The following is a 17342-nucleotide window of genomic DNA, read 5'->3' on the forward strand; positions in this document are numbered from 1 at the left end:
AGTCAATACCAACAGTGGAAGACGGATAGGGTAGCACTAACGAGCTCCATAATCATCGCTTGTGAGACAAAGGCCAGCTTTGCAGGATTCCCGGGGGTCGTGTGCACTTGGGATGCCAAGGAGCTAGTACGTGCGAATCCATGGGGAACCGGGCCAGAGTTGCTGGCTGGGACCCTTGCCCAGTCACCCAGGCACGGGGCGCTGCTAAGCTGAGAGCCCGGGGAAGCGAGCAGACGCCCCAGGGAGAGGGAGGCAGGCCCGGCCTCCCCCCAGCTCAGTTCTGTTTCCTCTTCTCTGTGAGCCCCTGTTTCCTCTTCTCCAGTGAATCGCGCATCCCTGATGGTTGTGGAGGTGAGATGTGCGTGGAAAGCGCTTTGCGAGCTGTGCCGGGCTCCCTAGACATCGGCCGCCGTAACCTCATCGGCTGCTCCCGGGTCAGGTAGGAAGACGACGGCCGTTCTTCATGGAGGGCAGCCCTCCCTGGGACCCTGGGTGGGATCTGTCTACAAGCCAGGAGCCCCGCGATGTTCTGGGAATAAGGGATGAGGTGTGGGTGCAGGGGCCTCCCCAGATGGAGAGGTTGGGAGGTGTGGGGGGCTCTGGAAGGGTCACAGAAACGTCACCGCCCATCCTGTGTTTGCGCCGCTGTGCTGGGTGGGAAAGTGTCGGGGTGTGTGGGGCTGGAGCCCACATGTGGGGTTTGCAGAAACTCCTGTGCCTCCATGAGGTGCCCCGGGCCTCTGAGGGCCTCCACCAAGCGATTGCTCAGACCTGCGCTGTGAGCAGGGCTCTCTGGCAGGAAGACCAGCCGGACCTGGGGCTGGAGGAAGAGTGGGGACCATCTGGAGTTGCAGAGCATCTCTGCAACATCTGCCTTTGGGCCCCACTCGGTGCCTCCTCCCCGGTAAGTAGAATCCTACACGTTAAAAGACGCTTGCTCCTTGGAAGAAAAGCTATGACCAACCTAGACAGCATATTAGAAAGCAGAGACATTACTTTGGCAACAAATGTCCATCTAGTCAAACCTATGGTTTTTCCAGTGGTCATGTATGGATGTGAGAGTTGGACTATAAAGAAGGCTGAGTGCCGAAGAATTGATGCTTTTGAACTGTGGTGTTGGAGAAGACTCTTGAGAGTCCCTTGGACTGCAAGGAGATCCAACCAGTCCATCCTAAAGGAGATCAGTCCTGGGTGTTCATTGGAAGGACTGATGCTGAAGCTGAAACTCCAGTACTTTGGCCACCTCATGCGAAGAACTGACTCATTGGAAAAGACCCTGATGCTGGGAGGGGTTGGGGGCAGGAGGAGAAGGGGACAACAGAAGATGAGATGACTGGATGGCATCACCAACTCGATGGATATGGGTTTGGATGGACTCTGGGAGTTGGTGATGGACAGGGAGGCCCGGCGTGCTGTGGTTCATGGGGTCGCAAAGAGTCGGACACGACTGAGCGACTAGACTGAACTGAGAATGCTGCACCGAGTGACCTTCCTGCCTGGCTTGTGTCACTTGGTGTGTTTTTCAAGGCTCATCCATCTTGTTGCATTTTTCAGTCCTTTCTTCTTTTTTGTGACTGAAGAACATTCCATTGTGTGGACAGAACGTGTGTTGTTTACCCATTAACGTGTGATGGGCACTTGGGTTGTCTCCACTGTTTGGCTGCTGAGGCTCATTCTGAGATAATCATTGGGATATGGGGAGCCGAGTCCCTGCAGCAGCTCTCTGGGGTTCCTGCCTGGGGGTGCAGATGCTGGGGCGTTTGCTAATCACGAGGTTAGTGTTTGGAGGAGCTGCTCTTTCCTTGGCTCCTCCAGCCTGGAGCCTACAGAGGAGAGGCTTCATGGGGAGGGTGGTCCCGGCCATGTGGGCCAGGTCAGGGCCTGCTGACGGCACTGTACACCCTGGTCCTGATCCGGTTGGCACCTTGCAGCTCCTGGAGTGGCCTGGTAAGGGGGTGGCTGCCCAATAAACCACCAGACTGGCTCCTCTGGACTTCAGACCAGAGATGACAAAGATGTTTAAGCAGGCAGGATATTGCAGACGGAGACCATAGAGGTGCTGAGAGAGGGCTTACCTTGTTCCTTAGTGGCTCTCAGATGGGGTCCCAGTGTTCAAATGACATCCTCTGCCTCTCAGAGGAGGCTGATGGGCTCCCAGGGGATGGTTCTTCATTCCAGGGTCATCCCCATTTAAACGGTGATCTCCCCATCCCGGGCCTAGCAGGACACAGGCCAGCCGAGGCTCAGGAGCCCCTGGATGGGTGGTGATCGATCCGGTCAAAGGGAGGGGGCACAGGGCAGCAGATGAGCCTAGAAGTGGAGACACCACACAGTAACCTGGGAACAAGCTGAGGGTGGGTGACACACGCTGTGTGTTCTGAACCGGAATCCATTCCCCCAGGGGGCCTCCTTCTACACCTGCCGGTCCTCATCTCTCTGCATATTTTCTACTAAATCCTATCACCCAATGCAGACTCGTGCCTCTTGTCCCTGCAGACCGAGGGAGTCTAATCAAAGCATGCACAGCCTAGGCACATGCAGGCATACGCTCACACCCACGTGCACACACCCTCTCATGTCTGAACCTGCTGGATCGCCAGGCTACAATCAGCCAGCTCTGCCCTTCAACACCTTAGCCCTGACTCATGCAGCCTCTTGGCAACTGGCTCCTGTAAATTACTCATGTACTTGTTTCATCATCAGGTTATAGGCCTGCATGATACACACTGAAGGAGCAAGCAAGCGTCAAAGTCATGCTGGAAATTTAGGCTGCAGAGAGTGCCCAACTGGGAAATAGAAGCAAAAACTCCCAAAAGTCTTGCCAGGGGTTGCATTAGAAAATCTGGACAGTTGCTTTCAGTTATCTCTTGACTGAGACGGGGAGGTGTAAATAACATGTGGATAATGGAGTCAGTTATTTGTTCAAAGTAACTGGTAATACAGTATTTGTTTGTCCCCAAATGCTCAGTGTTTATCTGTCATTGGTGGTGGTTTAGTTGGTGGTGGTTTAAATTGTGTCCGACTCTTGCGACTCCATGGACTGTAGCTTGCCAGGCTCCTCTGTCCATGGGATGCTCCAGGCAAGAATACTGGAGTGGGTGACCATTTCCTTCTCCAGGGGATCTTCCCAACGCAGAGATTGAACCCTGGTCTCCTGCATTGCAGGCAGGTGATTTACCAACTGAGCTATGAGGGAAGCCCTTATCTGTCATTATATATTTGTTAAAACCCAAAGAATGCGTGACACAAAGAATGAGCCCTAATGTAAGCAACAGGCTTGGGTTGATAATGTTGCATCAGTGGTGGCTTGCCCGCCGTGACAAGTGTGCCTCCCTGGGCAGGGTGCTGGTGGCGGGGCCGTGTGTCCCGCGTGTGTCCCCGCCGTGTGCCCCTCCGTGTGCCCCGCCGTGTGCCCCGCCATGTGTCCCCGCCGTGTGCCCCGCCGTGTGTCCCACGTGTGCCCCGCTGTGTGCCCCTCCGTGTGTCCCCGCTGTGTGCCCCTCCATGTGCCACTCCGTGTGCCCCGCCATGTGTCCCCGCCGTGTGCCCCGCCGTGTGTCCCACGTGTGCCCCGCTGTGTGCCCCTCCGTGTGCCACTCCGTGTGCCCCGTCGTGTGCCCCTCCATGTGCCACTCTGTGTGCCCTGTCGTGTGCCCCGCCATATGCCCCTCCGTGTGTCCCGCCGTGTCCCGCGTGTGTCCCCGCCATGTGCCCCTCTGTGTGCCCCTCCGTGTGTCCCGCCGTGTCCCGCGTGTGTCCCCGCCATGTGCCCCTCCGTGTGCCCCGCCGTGTGTTCCCGCCATGTGCCCCTCCGTGTGCCCCTCCGTGTGTCCCGCCGTGTCCCGCGTGTGTCCCGCCGTGTGCCCCTCCGTGTGCCCCTCCGTGTGTCCCGCCGTGTCCCGCGTGTGTCCCGCCGTGTGCCCCGCCGTGTGTCCCCGCCGTGTGTCCCGCCATGTCCCGCGTGTGCCCCGCCATGTGTCCCGCGTGTCTCCCAGCTGTGTGTCCTGCGTGTGTCCCGCCGTGTGCCCCTCCGTGTGTCCCGCCGTGTCCCGCGTGTGTCCCCGCCATGTGCCCCTCTGTGTGCCCCGCCGTGTGCCCCGCCGTGTGTCCCGCCGTGTGCCCCTCCGTGTGCCCCGCCGTGTGTTCCCGCCATGTGCCCCTCCGTGTGCCCCTCCGTGTGTCCCGCCGTGTCCCGCGTGTGTCCCGCCGTGTGCCCCGCCGTGTGTCCCCGCCGTGTGCCCCTCCGTGTGCCCCGCTGTGTGCCCCGCCGTGTGTCCCCGCCGTGTGCCCCGCCGTGTGTCCCGCCATGTCCCGCGTGTGCCCCGCCATGTGTCCCGCGTGTCTCCCAGCTGTGTGTCCCGCGTGTGTCCCGCCGTGTGTCCCGCCGTGTGTCCTGCCAGACCACATTGGTCCAGGTGGTACGTGGAACCTCTCTGTGCTGTTTCCTCAATTTTGCTATGAACCTAAAATCGCTCCAAAACTTATTAATATCAAACTTGTTAATATCAAAAAAAGGAAACTGTATCTTCCTTCCCACTCCCTTTTAAATGTATGGCTCAGATATTAAACAATGGTATTAAATGATGGCAGACATAAAGAGATGCTGTAAAGATCTGGGGATGAGATTCAAGGCCCATCACTGCAATCCCGCTGTCTGGGCAGGACCCTGGGGCCCCGTGCTCCGTCCTACTCACTGTGACCCCAGGGACTGTAGCCCGCCGGGCTCCTCTGTCCATGGGATTTCCCACGTAAGAATACAGGAGTGGTTTGCCATTTCCTTCTGCAGAGGATCTTCCTGACCGAGGGATCGAACCCACGTCTCCTGTGTTGCAGGCAGATTCTTTACCGTCTGAGCCACCAGCGAGGCCCTGGTGTTCTCAGACTCTGGCTTATGAAACAGATGGTCTCAGCCTCAGTGGGCTCAAAGGTCTAAGGTCCCCATATGCTCTGGTCCAGTATTTTATCATCTGGATTTGTAACCCAACCTGGTTTGGCTGGCTGTTCACTGCTCATATGCTAATATCGAGAGGAAAAGTGTCAGTAGAAAAGAATGTTCTTTTAATCAGCAAAACCAGCGATCTGGGAGGATGGTGGACTCGTGTCCAGAGACCAACTCCAAAGATTCTGTTCAGCCAGGCCAACTTTTAAAGGGAAAATTGGAGGATAAAGAACCCCAGTGAATCAGGGTTCCCCTCCCCCCTGGAGGCAGGGGACTAGGTTCCGCTTCCTTCTCCACTGCGTGCAGACTGGCCAGCTCTCTCTTTAGAGATCATCTTGCCCGAGTGATCTGCCTGCAGGATCGCTTAGGGGGACTATGGAGGTGGAAGGCTGGCCTTACTTCTTTTTATCCAGGAAAAGAATCAACAGTTTAGACAACGCATGGTGTGCATTCAGGAGAGCGTAATTTAGCAGTTTCAATTTTCTAGTGATTACATGCCTAGAGTTAGGTTTTTTTAAAAAGGTTAGAGGCATTTTGGCTAAGATCAAGTAGTATGGGGGCTTCCCAGATGGCACAGTGGTAAAGAATCTGCCTGTCAATGCAAGAGATCCAAGAGACGCAGGTTCCAGCCCTGGGTCTGGAAGATCTCCTACAGAGAGAAATGGCAACCCACTCCAGTGTTCTTGCCTGGGAAATCCATGGACAGAGGAACCTGGGAGGCCACAGTCCATGGGGTTGAAGAGGTGGACACAACTCAGCAACCGAGCACAAGGTTAGAGGGTCAGAAATAGGCGAACAGGAGAGGGACAAGGCAGCTGCTTTCACGTCACTGAAAGCTGGCTCCTTCATCACGGGAGCCGGAGAGAGGAGGGTGACACCTGAGCCCCGGATCTGGGGTCAAGACGGTCTTCTGCATTTTCTGCTGTGCATCTTGGACAAAGTCGTATCCACTCTCTCCCAGCCTCAGCTTCCACAATTTTGAACTGGGCTTAATAACACTCATTGCACAGTTATTGTGAGGATTATTCAGAAGATACAAAGATATGCCTTTCTGGACCATCAGCACTTTTTTTCTTGAGTTTCTGCACTGTACACACTCAGAATGAGGGTGGAGGGAATTCTCAGGCCTCAGAAGTGACTGTCTGCTTTCACGTGGACCTTAACATGGGTCACGGCCTCTTTCAGGATGTCCTTGAAACACTGGAGAGACGGCTGTGAACTTTCAGCACATTCTTAAAATAATATCCGAAGTGTCAGTCGCATTTTCAGGAAATGTTGTGGTCCCTTTTAGACGTTCTCCGATATTCTGTTACCAGCACCAAACTCAGCTTTCGATCTGACCATTAGATCTAGTGCTGGTGATGTTAGCGGGCCTCCCACTCCAGCCCGTTTCCCCAGCAGCCTCCCGGGTAGCATTCAGAGGCTTTCAGCGACTCTGTGCTGGGGAGTTGGTCCTGCCTGATTAAGAAATGCCTCCATTTCAGCTCACCTTTTAGCTTATTATTTGGTGGTGCTGGTTTAGTCTTTAAGTCGTGTCCAACTCTTGTGACCCCATGGACTGTAGCCCACCAGGCTCCTCTGTCTATGTGATTTTCCAGGTAAGAGTACTGGAGTGGGTTGCAATTTCCTTCTCCAGGGGGAATCTTCCCAACTCAGGGATCGAACCTGCGTCTCCTGTTTTGCAGGATGATTCTTTACCACTGAGCCACCCAGGAAGTCCCATGTTTGGATTGAACTAATTTTCCAATAACTAGATACAGATGACATGCCTCTATCACCCAGATAGATTCATGGATGTCTTATTCCATTTCTGATCAAGGTGGCAGGTCATGAAACTCAGTCCCCAGGTGTGCAATAAACAGCGTAATTAACTATCCAGTGTGAAGTTCATATCATTTCCTATAAAAATTCATTTGGATTTACAACAGCTGCTATTATTCTTCCCCAGCTGGCATGCTGCCTCAAATTCCACATCTAACTAGGCAGTGGGAGCATTTGAATCAGGTGGGTAGTTCATTATATTATGTAAGTATGAAGGCACTTTGGAAGAATATAAAAGGACCATTAAAATGTATTAAATTCAAAAGGTTTAGATGGCTTTTCTGTTTATTCAAATGCAGTAAATGATAGACTGAAATCGTAGTTGTGGGGGACTAAACATTTTCTCCCCTATGAGCACCTTCATATATTTGCATTTAGCAAGTCACAGGACATCAATAAAATATTTAAGAAAACATAAATTAAACCCAGATAGCTTATTTCTCTTTTGGTGTTTTGTATATAGCCTACAGAATGTGTGTGTGCGCGCATGTGTGTGTGTGTGTGTGCGTGCATTTTGAATACATTCACTCTCCTGCCTGGTTGGAAAAAATATATTAGTAGAAGGTTGTTTCTTGCAGGAAAAGATAAAATACACAAGAAGGCAGTTCGTCAGTTTCGAAGGTTAGAACTTTAAAAAATCTTTACTTATTTGGCTGGGCTGAGTCTTGGTTGCTGTGAGTGCGCTTTCTCTCCTTGCGGTGGAGCGGGGGCTACTCTATAGTTGCCGGGCAGGCTCCTCATTGCAGTGGCTTTTCTCGTTATGGCTCATGGACTCTAGGGAGCAAGTTCAGTAGTTGCAGCACGTGGGCTCGATAGTTGTGGCACATGGGCTTAGCTGCCCCGGGTGTGTGGGATCTTCCTGGACCAGGGATCGAACCTGTGTCCTCTGAATTGGCGGGCTGATTCTCAACCACTGCATCACCAGGGAAGTCCAAGAGGGTTAGACTTTTTAATCTTTTTGTTTGTTTTTCTGTAGATCTGGAGAACTGGAGAGGTAATGGAGGCACAGATATCTGGTGCAGATTTTAGATATTCTCTCTCCCCACCTTCCTCATCTCTCCAACTTTCTCTCTGTTGAAACTACAGAAGTTTGATAAAACTGCAAGCTCCTTGAAGGCAGGAACTATGCCTTAAACGAGTGCTTTTGTTTTTGTTCATTCACTAAGTCGTTTCTGACTCTTTGTGACCTCATGGACTGCAGCACACCAGGCTTCCCTGTCCTTCACCATCTCCCGGAGCTTGCTCAAACTCATGTCCATTGAGTTGATGATGCCATCGAATCATCTCATCCTCTGTCACTTTCTTCTCCTCCTGCCTTCAATCTTTCCCAGCATCAGGGTCTTTTCCAAGGAGTCAGCTCTTTGCATCAGATGTCCAAATTATTGGAGCTTCAGCATTAGTCCTTTCAGTGAATATTCAGGGTTGATTTCCTTTAGGATTGACTGTTTTGATCCAGGAGGAGCTTAATAGATATTTTTTCATTTCAAGTTGCAGGAAGTTAGCTTTTCTTTTTTTTTAATATTCATTTTCCTTAGTTCCTTGGGCCCATCATTATAATGTTTGCTGCTTTTAAGTGGGGTTGGCATCCCTGATACCCATAAGATCACAGGTCAATGGTATTTAAAAAATAAAACATGGCCTATTATTAGGCAGGGCTTTGACTTAAAACATCTCCTTTGAGAGGTACCTGGCTTTATTTTTCTAGTTCCACGGGAGGGTAGGGCCTGAAGGGGGGCCTGCCTGCTCTGCCTCACCTCACTAGCATCATGCCAGGGGCCTGAGCCCCCTCTAAATGTGAAATTGCACTCCTAGTTCAGCTTGCTCACTTAGTGTGAAAGCAGACTACACAGAGCTCAGTGTACTCAGTTCCTGCCGTTGACTGGTTCTCACGTTAATCCTGGGAAATGGGAATTGCTTTCCCCTGGTTTTCTAACAGACATAAAAGAGGAAAAGAGATATGGCTCTCGGGGAGGCTCCTTGGAGCCCGTGCAAGAGCTTTCCTGTTTCCCAGCCTCCCTTCTGATGCCAAACAGGGCCCTGGGGGGCTCCTGGGCACAGAGGCCTCTCTGTTCCCCACTTCTCATATGTGAGACTCCAGCCTCCATGACCTTTTCTGAGTTCCAAAGGGCAGAAAGAGTTACTAATCAAAGAAGGAGCATCTAGGAAACCACCTGAGGCAAGATTAAGGGGGCCAGGGAAGCTCATCAAGTTTAGGAGACCCAACCACCAAAGACCCTGTGCACAGCCTACTCTTGATCGAAGAGGAGAAAGGGGCAGCAGAGGATGAGATGGTTGGATGACATCATCAACTCAAATGACATGAGTTTGAGCAAACTCCGGGAGAAAGTGAAGGAGAGGGAATCCTGGCGTGCTGCAGTCCATGGAGTCGCAAAGAGCAGGACCTGATTTAGTGACTGAACAACAATAACAAAGAAGATTTGTGTTTATAAGGGAAATCTCCATTTGTAAAGATGTCTCCTACTCTGTACCAGAAAGACAAAGTGTTAGTTGCTCAGTCACGTCTGACTTTTTGTGACCCCCATGGACTCTAGCTCACCAGGAAAGAGAAGGATGTCTCTCAATCCTGAGAGACTCTGGTCCATGCTGGAGACACTGCCTTAAATTGCATAGCAAGCCTCCCCTCATTTCCCATAGTTTCCCGGCCACCCTCCCTCACATGCTTTCTTTGATTTAGCTGAGATGGTCAAGAAGTCCAAGTTCTAGCCACCTCTTTGAGTTACTCTTCCCGGAGTTTCTCCCATGTTTATGTGAGAGACACATGCTAATAAACGCCAGCATATTTTCTCTGTTCATCTGTCTATTGTCACAAGGATCCCAGCTAGGAACCTGGGAGAAGAGAAAAGGTTTTTTCCTTTCCTACACAGGAAACCCCAGTCATAGTCGCGTGTTCACATGTTTTTATCTGTCGGCTGCTTTCCATCTGTGCTTAGGATCTTCAATTGCACCTGCTGGACTCTAACACTATAATCAAGATTTTTTTTTTCTGTTAAGCACTTAAATTACACAAATAATGTTCATTGGAGAAAATTCAGATAAATCAAAAATATTCACTCAGTATCCCACCCACCAATCAGAGAAAACCCCTATGTTTCTAGACACTTCAGGCTTTATATTTCTCCTTCTGACCATCAATTCAGAAACAAAACTGAATCATGTTATAAATACTTTTCTGTATTCTGCTCTTCTTAGTTAATAGATCATAAACATCTCTTCCTATCAGTGGCTGTACATTTATGTGATCATTATGAACAAAAATAGCATTACATGCCTTCTGTTTTTCATAATTTACTCAACTAATTGCTAATTGTTGGACATTTAGGTTGCTTATGCATTTTCTTTCTATAAACAGCATGATAAATATCCCCTGTCTATGTTCTTTGTTTATTATGCAATAATTTGCCTAGGATGAATTTTTAGAAGTGGAATTTTAGGGCCAAAATTGTTGTATATGATTAGTGCCTTTGCTAAACTACTTTAAAAAAAATCTAACAATTTGTATTCTGTATATTTTTTTGCTAACTTGATAGATAATTATAGCATTTTATTGGTTTTGGTGTGTACTTTTTACTAGTGAAGAATGTTTTTTTCATATATTCATTGGAAATTCTTTTACAATTAGTTTATTCTTTCCTTTACCTATGATTTTTCAGGATGCCATCTATATTATTTATTTCTAAACTAAAAATGCATTAAGCATATCGATAATTTGTATAGAATATTTTCTGTAAACTTTTTCCAGTTTGCATTTTGAATTTCGACTATATGGATTTTATGCAAAGGGGTTATACTTTAACTTTTTTGAAAATTTGTTTTAGGTATTTAAACTTTCAGTCTTTTTCTTTATAGGCTCTAGCTTTCATATCAGAATTCAAATGCACTTTTCTACATACTTATCAGAATACTTACCTATATTTTCTCCTAGGAATTGTATGGTTTTATGATGAAAGTTTTAACCAACTTAAGAAAAAAAAAAATTAAAGTTTCCCCATACTGGTTCCCGGTTCATTGGAAAATCAGTCCTTTCCTGTTTACTGAACAATCGGCCCCCACTTCCTGCCCTGAGTCAACCATTTGCCCAGCAGCAGGCACGCGGCGTCTGCTCCAAGCCAGACGAAAGATGCTAGTCCTCCCCCAAGAGCAAACGGCTTAAACTGGGCTTTTGAGGCCCCTTGTTTGAGGCCTCAGCATCTCAGCCTCCCTTCTGATTTTTATTTTTTAATGCGCCAGGCGCTTCAAACAATTATGTCTCTGCTTGGCTGTGTCCGGCCGTAGTTGCGTCCCGTGGGACCTTTCCTTGTGCACACGGGGTCTCTGGTGGTGGTGGGCGGGCTTAGCTGCTCCATGGCATGTCGGATCCTGCCCGGGCATCCTACCCATGTCCCCTGAATTGCAAGGCGGATCCTTAACCACTGGGCCCCCAGGGCAGTCCCCTGCCTTCTGATCTGAGGCCACTTCTATCCACTGTGGGGACCCCACTGTGGACGCTGTCCTGGAGCCCTGGTGTTTGTTTTCTGCCCCTCTAATTCTTCCTTCTCTTCCTCCTCCCTTCCTGGCTGCCCTTTTATGAGAGTTAAACAGCTCACCCCTGTGAAGAAATAACCAGGAATCACACAGACCACAGTCCAAGGAAATAGGGGGACATTATAGCAGGGGTCCCCGACCTCTGTCCCAGCGTCCCCCTGAGAACCCAAGCTCCCTTTGTACCTCTTTTATCCGCCAGGCCCTAAACAGTTTTGATTCTGCCTTTAGGGGACACCAAGATAGGTCATGGGGCACCTTGGAAACCACCCTGGGTGAGGTGGCAGCAAGGGCCCCTGCCCTTTCCAATAAGGAGCCGTTCTAGGCATTTTCTCAAATCCCAATCCTTATATAGGGGCTCGGTTCCCTTTATTCACTCAACAGATGTTGACTGATCCACTGCCGTGTATCTAGGAAACAGAGGAGACAGTGAATCCTGGAGATAGGAAGAACTGTTTATGATCTATGACCTTGTCTCTTTCATCTTCTTTGTATCAGATAATGATGTGCACGCCTGTCCTGCTGCTCTTCCCCCTTCCCCTCTCTGGGTTATGCCTCTCCTAAGGTCAGCCACCATGTCTTTATCTGCCTCTGGTTTGCCCACTTCGTGGAGCATGCACCAGAGGTTCAGTGTTCCTCTTGAATTAAAATCACTGAATAATGCGGTCTCAGTGATGAATTCTGTCTTTGTTCTGAAACCCAACCTGTAGCTCCAGGAGCATCTGGGGAGAGAGGTGTTTAACAATAACTCCACATTTACTCTGAAAACCAACTGAAAGCGATACTTCTCAATCTTGGCTCGACTGCCATTCGGAGCCAGATGATTCCTGGCTGTTGGGAGATGGTCCTTGTGGGTTTCTGGGTGCCTAGCAAACTTCTTGGCCTCTGTCCACTGGAAACCACAAGTGTTCACCTCCCCTTATGTGATAACCAGAAACATCTCCAGACATCACTATTTATCCCTTGTTATTCAGTCACTTAAGTTGTGTCTGACTCTTTTTGACCCCATGGACTGCAACGTGTCAGACTTCCCTGTCTTTCACTATCTCCCAGAATTTACTCAAACTCATGTCCATTGAGTTGGTGATGCCTTCCAACCGTCTCATCCTCTGTCACCCCCTTCTCCTCCTGCCTTCAATTTTTTCAAATGAGTCAGTTCTTCGCATCAGGTGGCCGAAGTATTGGAGTTTCAGCTCCGACATCAGTCCTTCCAATGAACACCCAGGACTGATCTCCTTTAGGATGGACTGGTTGGATCTCCTTGCACTCCAAGAGACTCTGAAGAGTCTTCCCCAGCACCACAGTTCGCAAGCATCAGTTCTTCGGTGCTCAGCTTTCTTTATGGTTCAACTTTCACATCCATACATGACCACTTAGGAGACAAAATCACTTTGGTTGAGAACCACTGCCTTAAAGATTTGTGGTGGATTTAGTATGGACACAAGGGCTTTGACTGTGAGAGAGTCTATGTCCCCTGACATCTGGGTGGGCTCTGTGATCACTTTAACTGAAAGTATATGACAAAGGATGCCAAGCCAGCTTCTGAGCCCAGGTCTAGGGGAGCATGGACCCTGGAACTCTTGGAGCCCTTGACCAACATGTCAGAAATCTGATTGCCCTGAGACTGCCGGGCTGTGATGGTCCAGGGGGTGTGGAGAGATTCTGGAAGGTGTGTGTGTTAGAGAGAGTAGGAGAGACAGAGGGAGGAGGGGCGGGGAGGGAGAGAGAGAGAGAGAGAGAGAGGAGAGTCACACACCCTGAGGAACCTAAGGCGCCATCTTGGACAGGAACCCCCAGCCCCATTGCCTCACGTCGTGTGGGTCAGGGAGGCACTGGTTAGTTTTGGGGTGGTTTGTACACAGCAGTGGAGAGCTAGAGCCACATTCTGACTTGAAGGAAAGCAGCTCAGTCGTGGACTGTGTTTTGTCTGTTTATTTGGCTGGGCTGGGTCTTCGCTGCTGAGCTTGGGCTTCTCGCTAGTCATGGCGAGTGGGGGTACCTCTCTGGCCACGATGCGCACAGGCTCCAGCAGCTGTGGCGAGAGGACCGGGTGGACGCGGCTCCCGGGCTCTGGGGCACAGGCTCAGTAGTTGTGGCCCACGGGCTTGCTTGCTCCGCGGCGTGTGGGATCTTCCCGGACCAGGGATCAAACCCGTGTCTCCTGCACTGTCAGGCCGATTCTCTACCGCTGAGCCACCAAGGAAGCCCCAGTCATTGACTGTTTACCACGTATGCAACACTGATTTAGTCCTCAGCATAATTTCTATAAGCAAAGAGCATGCAGGCGTTAGGAACCTCTTATGACCCTACTGCTACTCCTGTTTCTAACACACGGTCCTCATGTCATTCTCTTTTATCCTCCTCTTCGGTTGATGGTATTTGAAATGGAGAAGGGTAAAGTGCCTTCTCCTTCCTATTAATATTATTTAGTTTTTAAAATCAAAAGTACTTGATCATTAGCTAATTCATTTAACAGCCTTCTAAAATAGGCAAATTATATCCTTCTCAATTAGCACTTGATAATAATAGAATAAACCACAAAAGAACTTTTATTTTTATTCTATTCTCATACAGATAAAGTTAGAGCAAAAGGCCTATTTGTTAAGGGAATTACTTTGCTCTAAGTCACTAGGTACATATAATTAGGGAAAAATGAAATATACCAGATGATAAAGAGTATGAAACTTGGGTTTTTCAAATGCTACTTTCATTAAAAAAATTTTTTTTTTCCTTCCAAGTTGAGTCATTATACTGTGAAAGCATGTCCTTTTGTACTTGAGATGTCTGTGATGACCTAGCAAGATAAATGATAACTAAATCAAGATGAAAGTGCCTTTAAGACTGTGGTGTGAGCGAAGCTGAGTAAAGGGGTGTTACCTGGCTGTGGGACTCAGCCACCATCTGTGCGTCTCGGTTTCTTTTTCTGGAGAACAGTGGAGTTGTTTCCTGATGTGTATAACTTTAAAATTTTAGGTTGAGATATTTTCAGTTTTCAGCAAATATATACGGCATTGAAACTTGTTTCAGTAATGAAAATAAATAGGGAAGGAGAGCTTCTTATTAGAAAAAACTCTTACAATTTACTTATTTATTATATTGTTGCTGTTGTTCACATCTGACTCTTTTGCGACCCCTTGGGATGGACTGTAGTCCTCCAGGCTGCCTCTGTCTGTGGGATTTCCCAGGCAAGAGTTCCAAAGTGAGTTGCGAAGCCCTCCTCCCGGGGATCTTCCTCATACAGGGATCAAACCCACGTCTCCTGCATTGGCAGGCAGATTCTTCACTGCTGAGCCACTTGGGAAGCCCTGTTTACTATATGCCGGTGAGTTATCCACCTTCTCCCATTTAATCCTCAAAATCCAGTACTATTGTTTTCATCATCCCTGTTTTATAAATGAAGAAATAGGCTCTGAGAAGTTAAGTCATTTGTTCAAAGGTACAGAGTTCAATGGAAACCCATGGTTTGGATCCTGCTTCTCTGGACTCTGAAGCCCATGGTCTTTTCCATCTTCCCCTCCCCTAAGCTACTCAGAGGATAGTTTTTTTTTTTTAATAGCAAAACCTCATGCAGAGTGGAAATGTTGCTGACATGACATATGGGCTGGGGTTCAGCATGGGGTGGGTGCAGTATTCCAGCTCTGGGAAGCGTGTGTGTGCAGGTCAGCTAAGATGAGAGAAGTTAGTCTGTATGTTCCTACTAGTGAGGACATCGTAGCAGCTAACAGATCAGATTGCTGGGTTCGGTGCTAGCACTGAAGCTGAGGGGCTGTTTCACTTGTTTGGCGTCCCTGCTCCGCGGCGCCTCTGAACTGAGACCCTGGCGGGCTGAGCTAACAGCCAGCCTCAGGTGTAATGCTAAATCTGGGAACTTTGAGGAACTCTCAAGTTCTGACTTCAGCGTGATTCTAATTCACCTTCTCTGTGCTGGCAGACCGGACATCGGCGATTTACAATACCTGTTTTCAAAAGGAAAACCATTATTTTGGGGTGAGACAGGCTCTTCCCTTTTTCCAGTGGGTGTAATCCATGCAATAACTGTGTTTACTGCCAGGCTTGTCTTCTCTGGCTTTCCTGGTGGCTCAGGTAGTAAAGAATCTGCCTGCAATGCTGGAGACCTGGGTTCGATCCCTGGGTTGGGAAGATCCCCTGGAGGAGGGCACGGCAACCCACTCCAGTATTCTTTCCTGGAGAATCCCGTGGACAGAGGAGCCTGGTGAGGCAACAGTTCACGGAGTCGTAAAGATTTATTTTGGAGGCAGAGGTGCTGGTATCCTTCACTTTGGTGGGCTGCCTACATTCATCATGGAAGGAAATAACAAATTCTAATTGGTGATGAGTGAAAATCAAGATGTGGTGTTTTTCCCCATCAAAGGCCCCAATGTGTTCTTTCTGCAGCCTCTTAGATACTTCTGATATTTCTGAAAGAGAATTCTGTGGGGTGTTGAGAAGTGTTAGAATATAAAAGGCATGTCGAACACGCTCTGTGGAACAAAGGAAACCAGTTCCTTTATTGCTGGGCTCTTCAGATCCTTCACATCAGTTTTAGAGCCCCTGGGGGTCTGTTTTCAAATAATTGGACCAAGTAACTCTTTTTAGAGGAGCACAGGGCGAAGTCAGAATGCACTTTGGGAAACACTGCTCTTGCAGGCGAGCCCTTACCGGGGGCCAGCTCAGGTTGGAGGCCCTGGTGCCCCATTGAAGGACAGGCATGAGTGTTACTGTCCCCTTGGGGCCGACGCCCACCCCGTGAAGCTTCTCTGCAGCAGTGAGCTCTGTACCTTCTTAGGGTGGCTGTGCCCTCCTAAGAAATCTCCTAAGATGACCAAGAAATTATCTGAGTGAAGTGAAAGGCACCTCCTCTTCTTATAGGACCTGAGCCCAGCAATGTGAAATGGAAGGACAGCAGTTGACCCATCTCATGTTTTACTGAATAAATTAGACCTTCAGTGATCATCAGGAATTTCATGCCATAACTGACAACAAATAGCTGCTTTTGAAAGTATTCCCACAGTGCATGCTCAGCCATGGCAGCCGGACACTCTGCAGGGGCACACCACCGCCTGTGTGTGCTGTGGCCCTGGGGAGCAAGGCTTTTTCCAGGAATCCCAGAACAAGATGTTCAGTGTCTGGCCTGGATTCCTGAAAGTTCCACTGGTGGAAGAAACCACCCTGCCTTTCTCAGATCGGGTTGTGCGTGCATAGACCTTACTTGGATAAACGTTAAAACACACAAGCCAGACTGTGTAAAGACAAACTTCACTTTGAAAAATCAACATTGTATTGATTCCTGGGGATTTTAATTTCATTTCGCAAGATGTGGTCTCCTCTTCTACCAGCTCAGATCCACACTACAATCAGCGCTGTGCTCCTAGGTTTTCCATCTCCACTTACTGGTTTTGTCTTGAAGTTTGAAAATGTTGAAGCTTGAGGCAGTATGTGTGCATGCGTGCTAAGTCACTTTAGTCGTGTCTGACTCTTGGCGACCCCATGGACTGTAGCCCCCCAGGTTCCTCTGTCCATGGGATTCTCCAGGCAAGAATGCTGGAGTGGGTTGCCATTTCCTTCTCCAGGGGATCTTCTGCACCCAGGGATCAAACCCACGTCTCCTGCGTCTCCTGCATTGGCAGGCAGATTCTTTATCACTGTGCCACCTGGGGAAGCCCTTGATGCGGTATGAAAAAGTGAAAGTGTTAGTTGCTCAGTCAAGTCCAACTCTTTGAGACCCCATGGACTGTAACCCTCCAGACTTCTCTGTCCATGGCTGGCTCCAGGCAAGAATACTGGACCGCCATGGGCTTTTCCAGGGGATCTTGTGTCTCCAGGTCTTCCTGACCTCAGGATTGAATCTGGATCTCCTGCTTTGCAGGCAGGTTCTTTATCATCTGAGCCACCTGGGAACAGGTTAGCACGGTATATCCAATATTAAAAAAACTGGATGTATACCAAATAGGTAAGCTAGGTAAGTGGCATGTGCTTCATTTCTAAATACTTCCTGCTAAAGATGTAGTTTCTCACATTTGCATCAGAAAAATGCTTTAACACT

At 49.0% G+C, this 17342-nt stretch overlaps 1 long non-coding RNA gene across 1 annotated transcript in view; it reads left to right on the forward strand.

The window, feature by feature from the left end:
• Positions 1-339: 339 nt before the first annotated feature.
• The window catches only part of LOC122685005, a 138408-nt gene continuing 121405 nt past the window's right edge, over positions 340-17342 (forward strand). The window contains exon 1 of the long non-coding RNA XR_006338214.1: positions 340-439. This is a non-coding gene — a long non-coding RNA (uncharacterized LOC122685005). The remainder of the gene's footprint in view (positions 440-17342) is intronic.

This window comes from Cervus elaphus, chromosome 27, assembly GCF_910594005.1.
Source record: "Cervus elaphus chromosome 27, mCerEla1.1, whole genome shotgun sequence".
Classification (NCBI taxonomy): domain Eukaryota; kingdom Metazoa; phylum Chordata; class Mammalia; order Artiodactyla; family Cervidae; genus Cervus; species Cervus elaphus.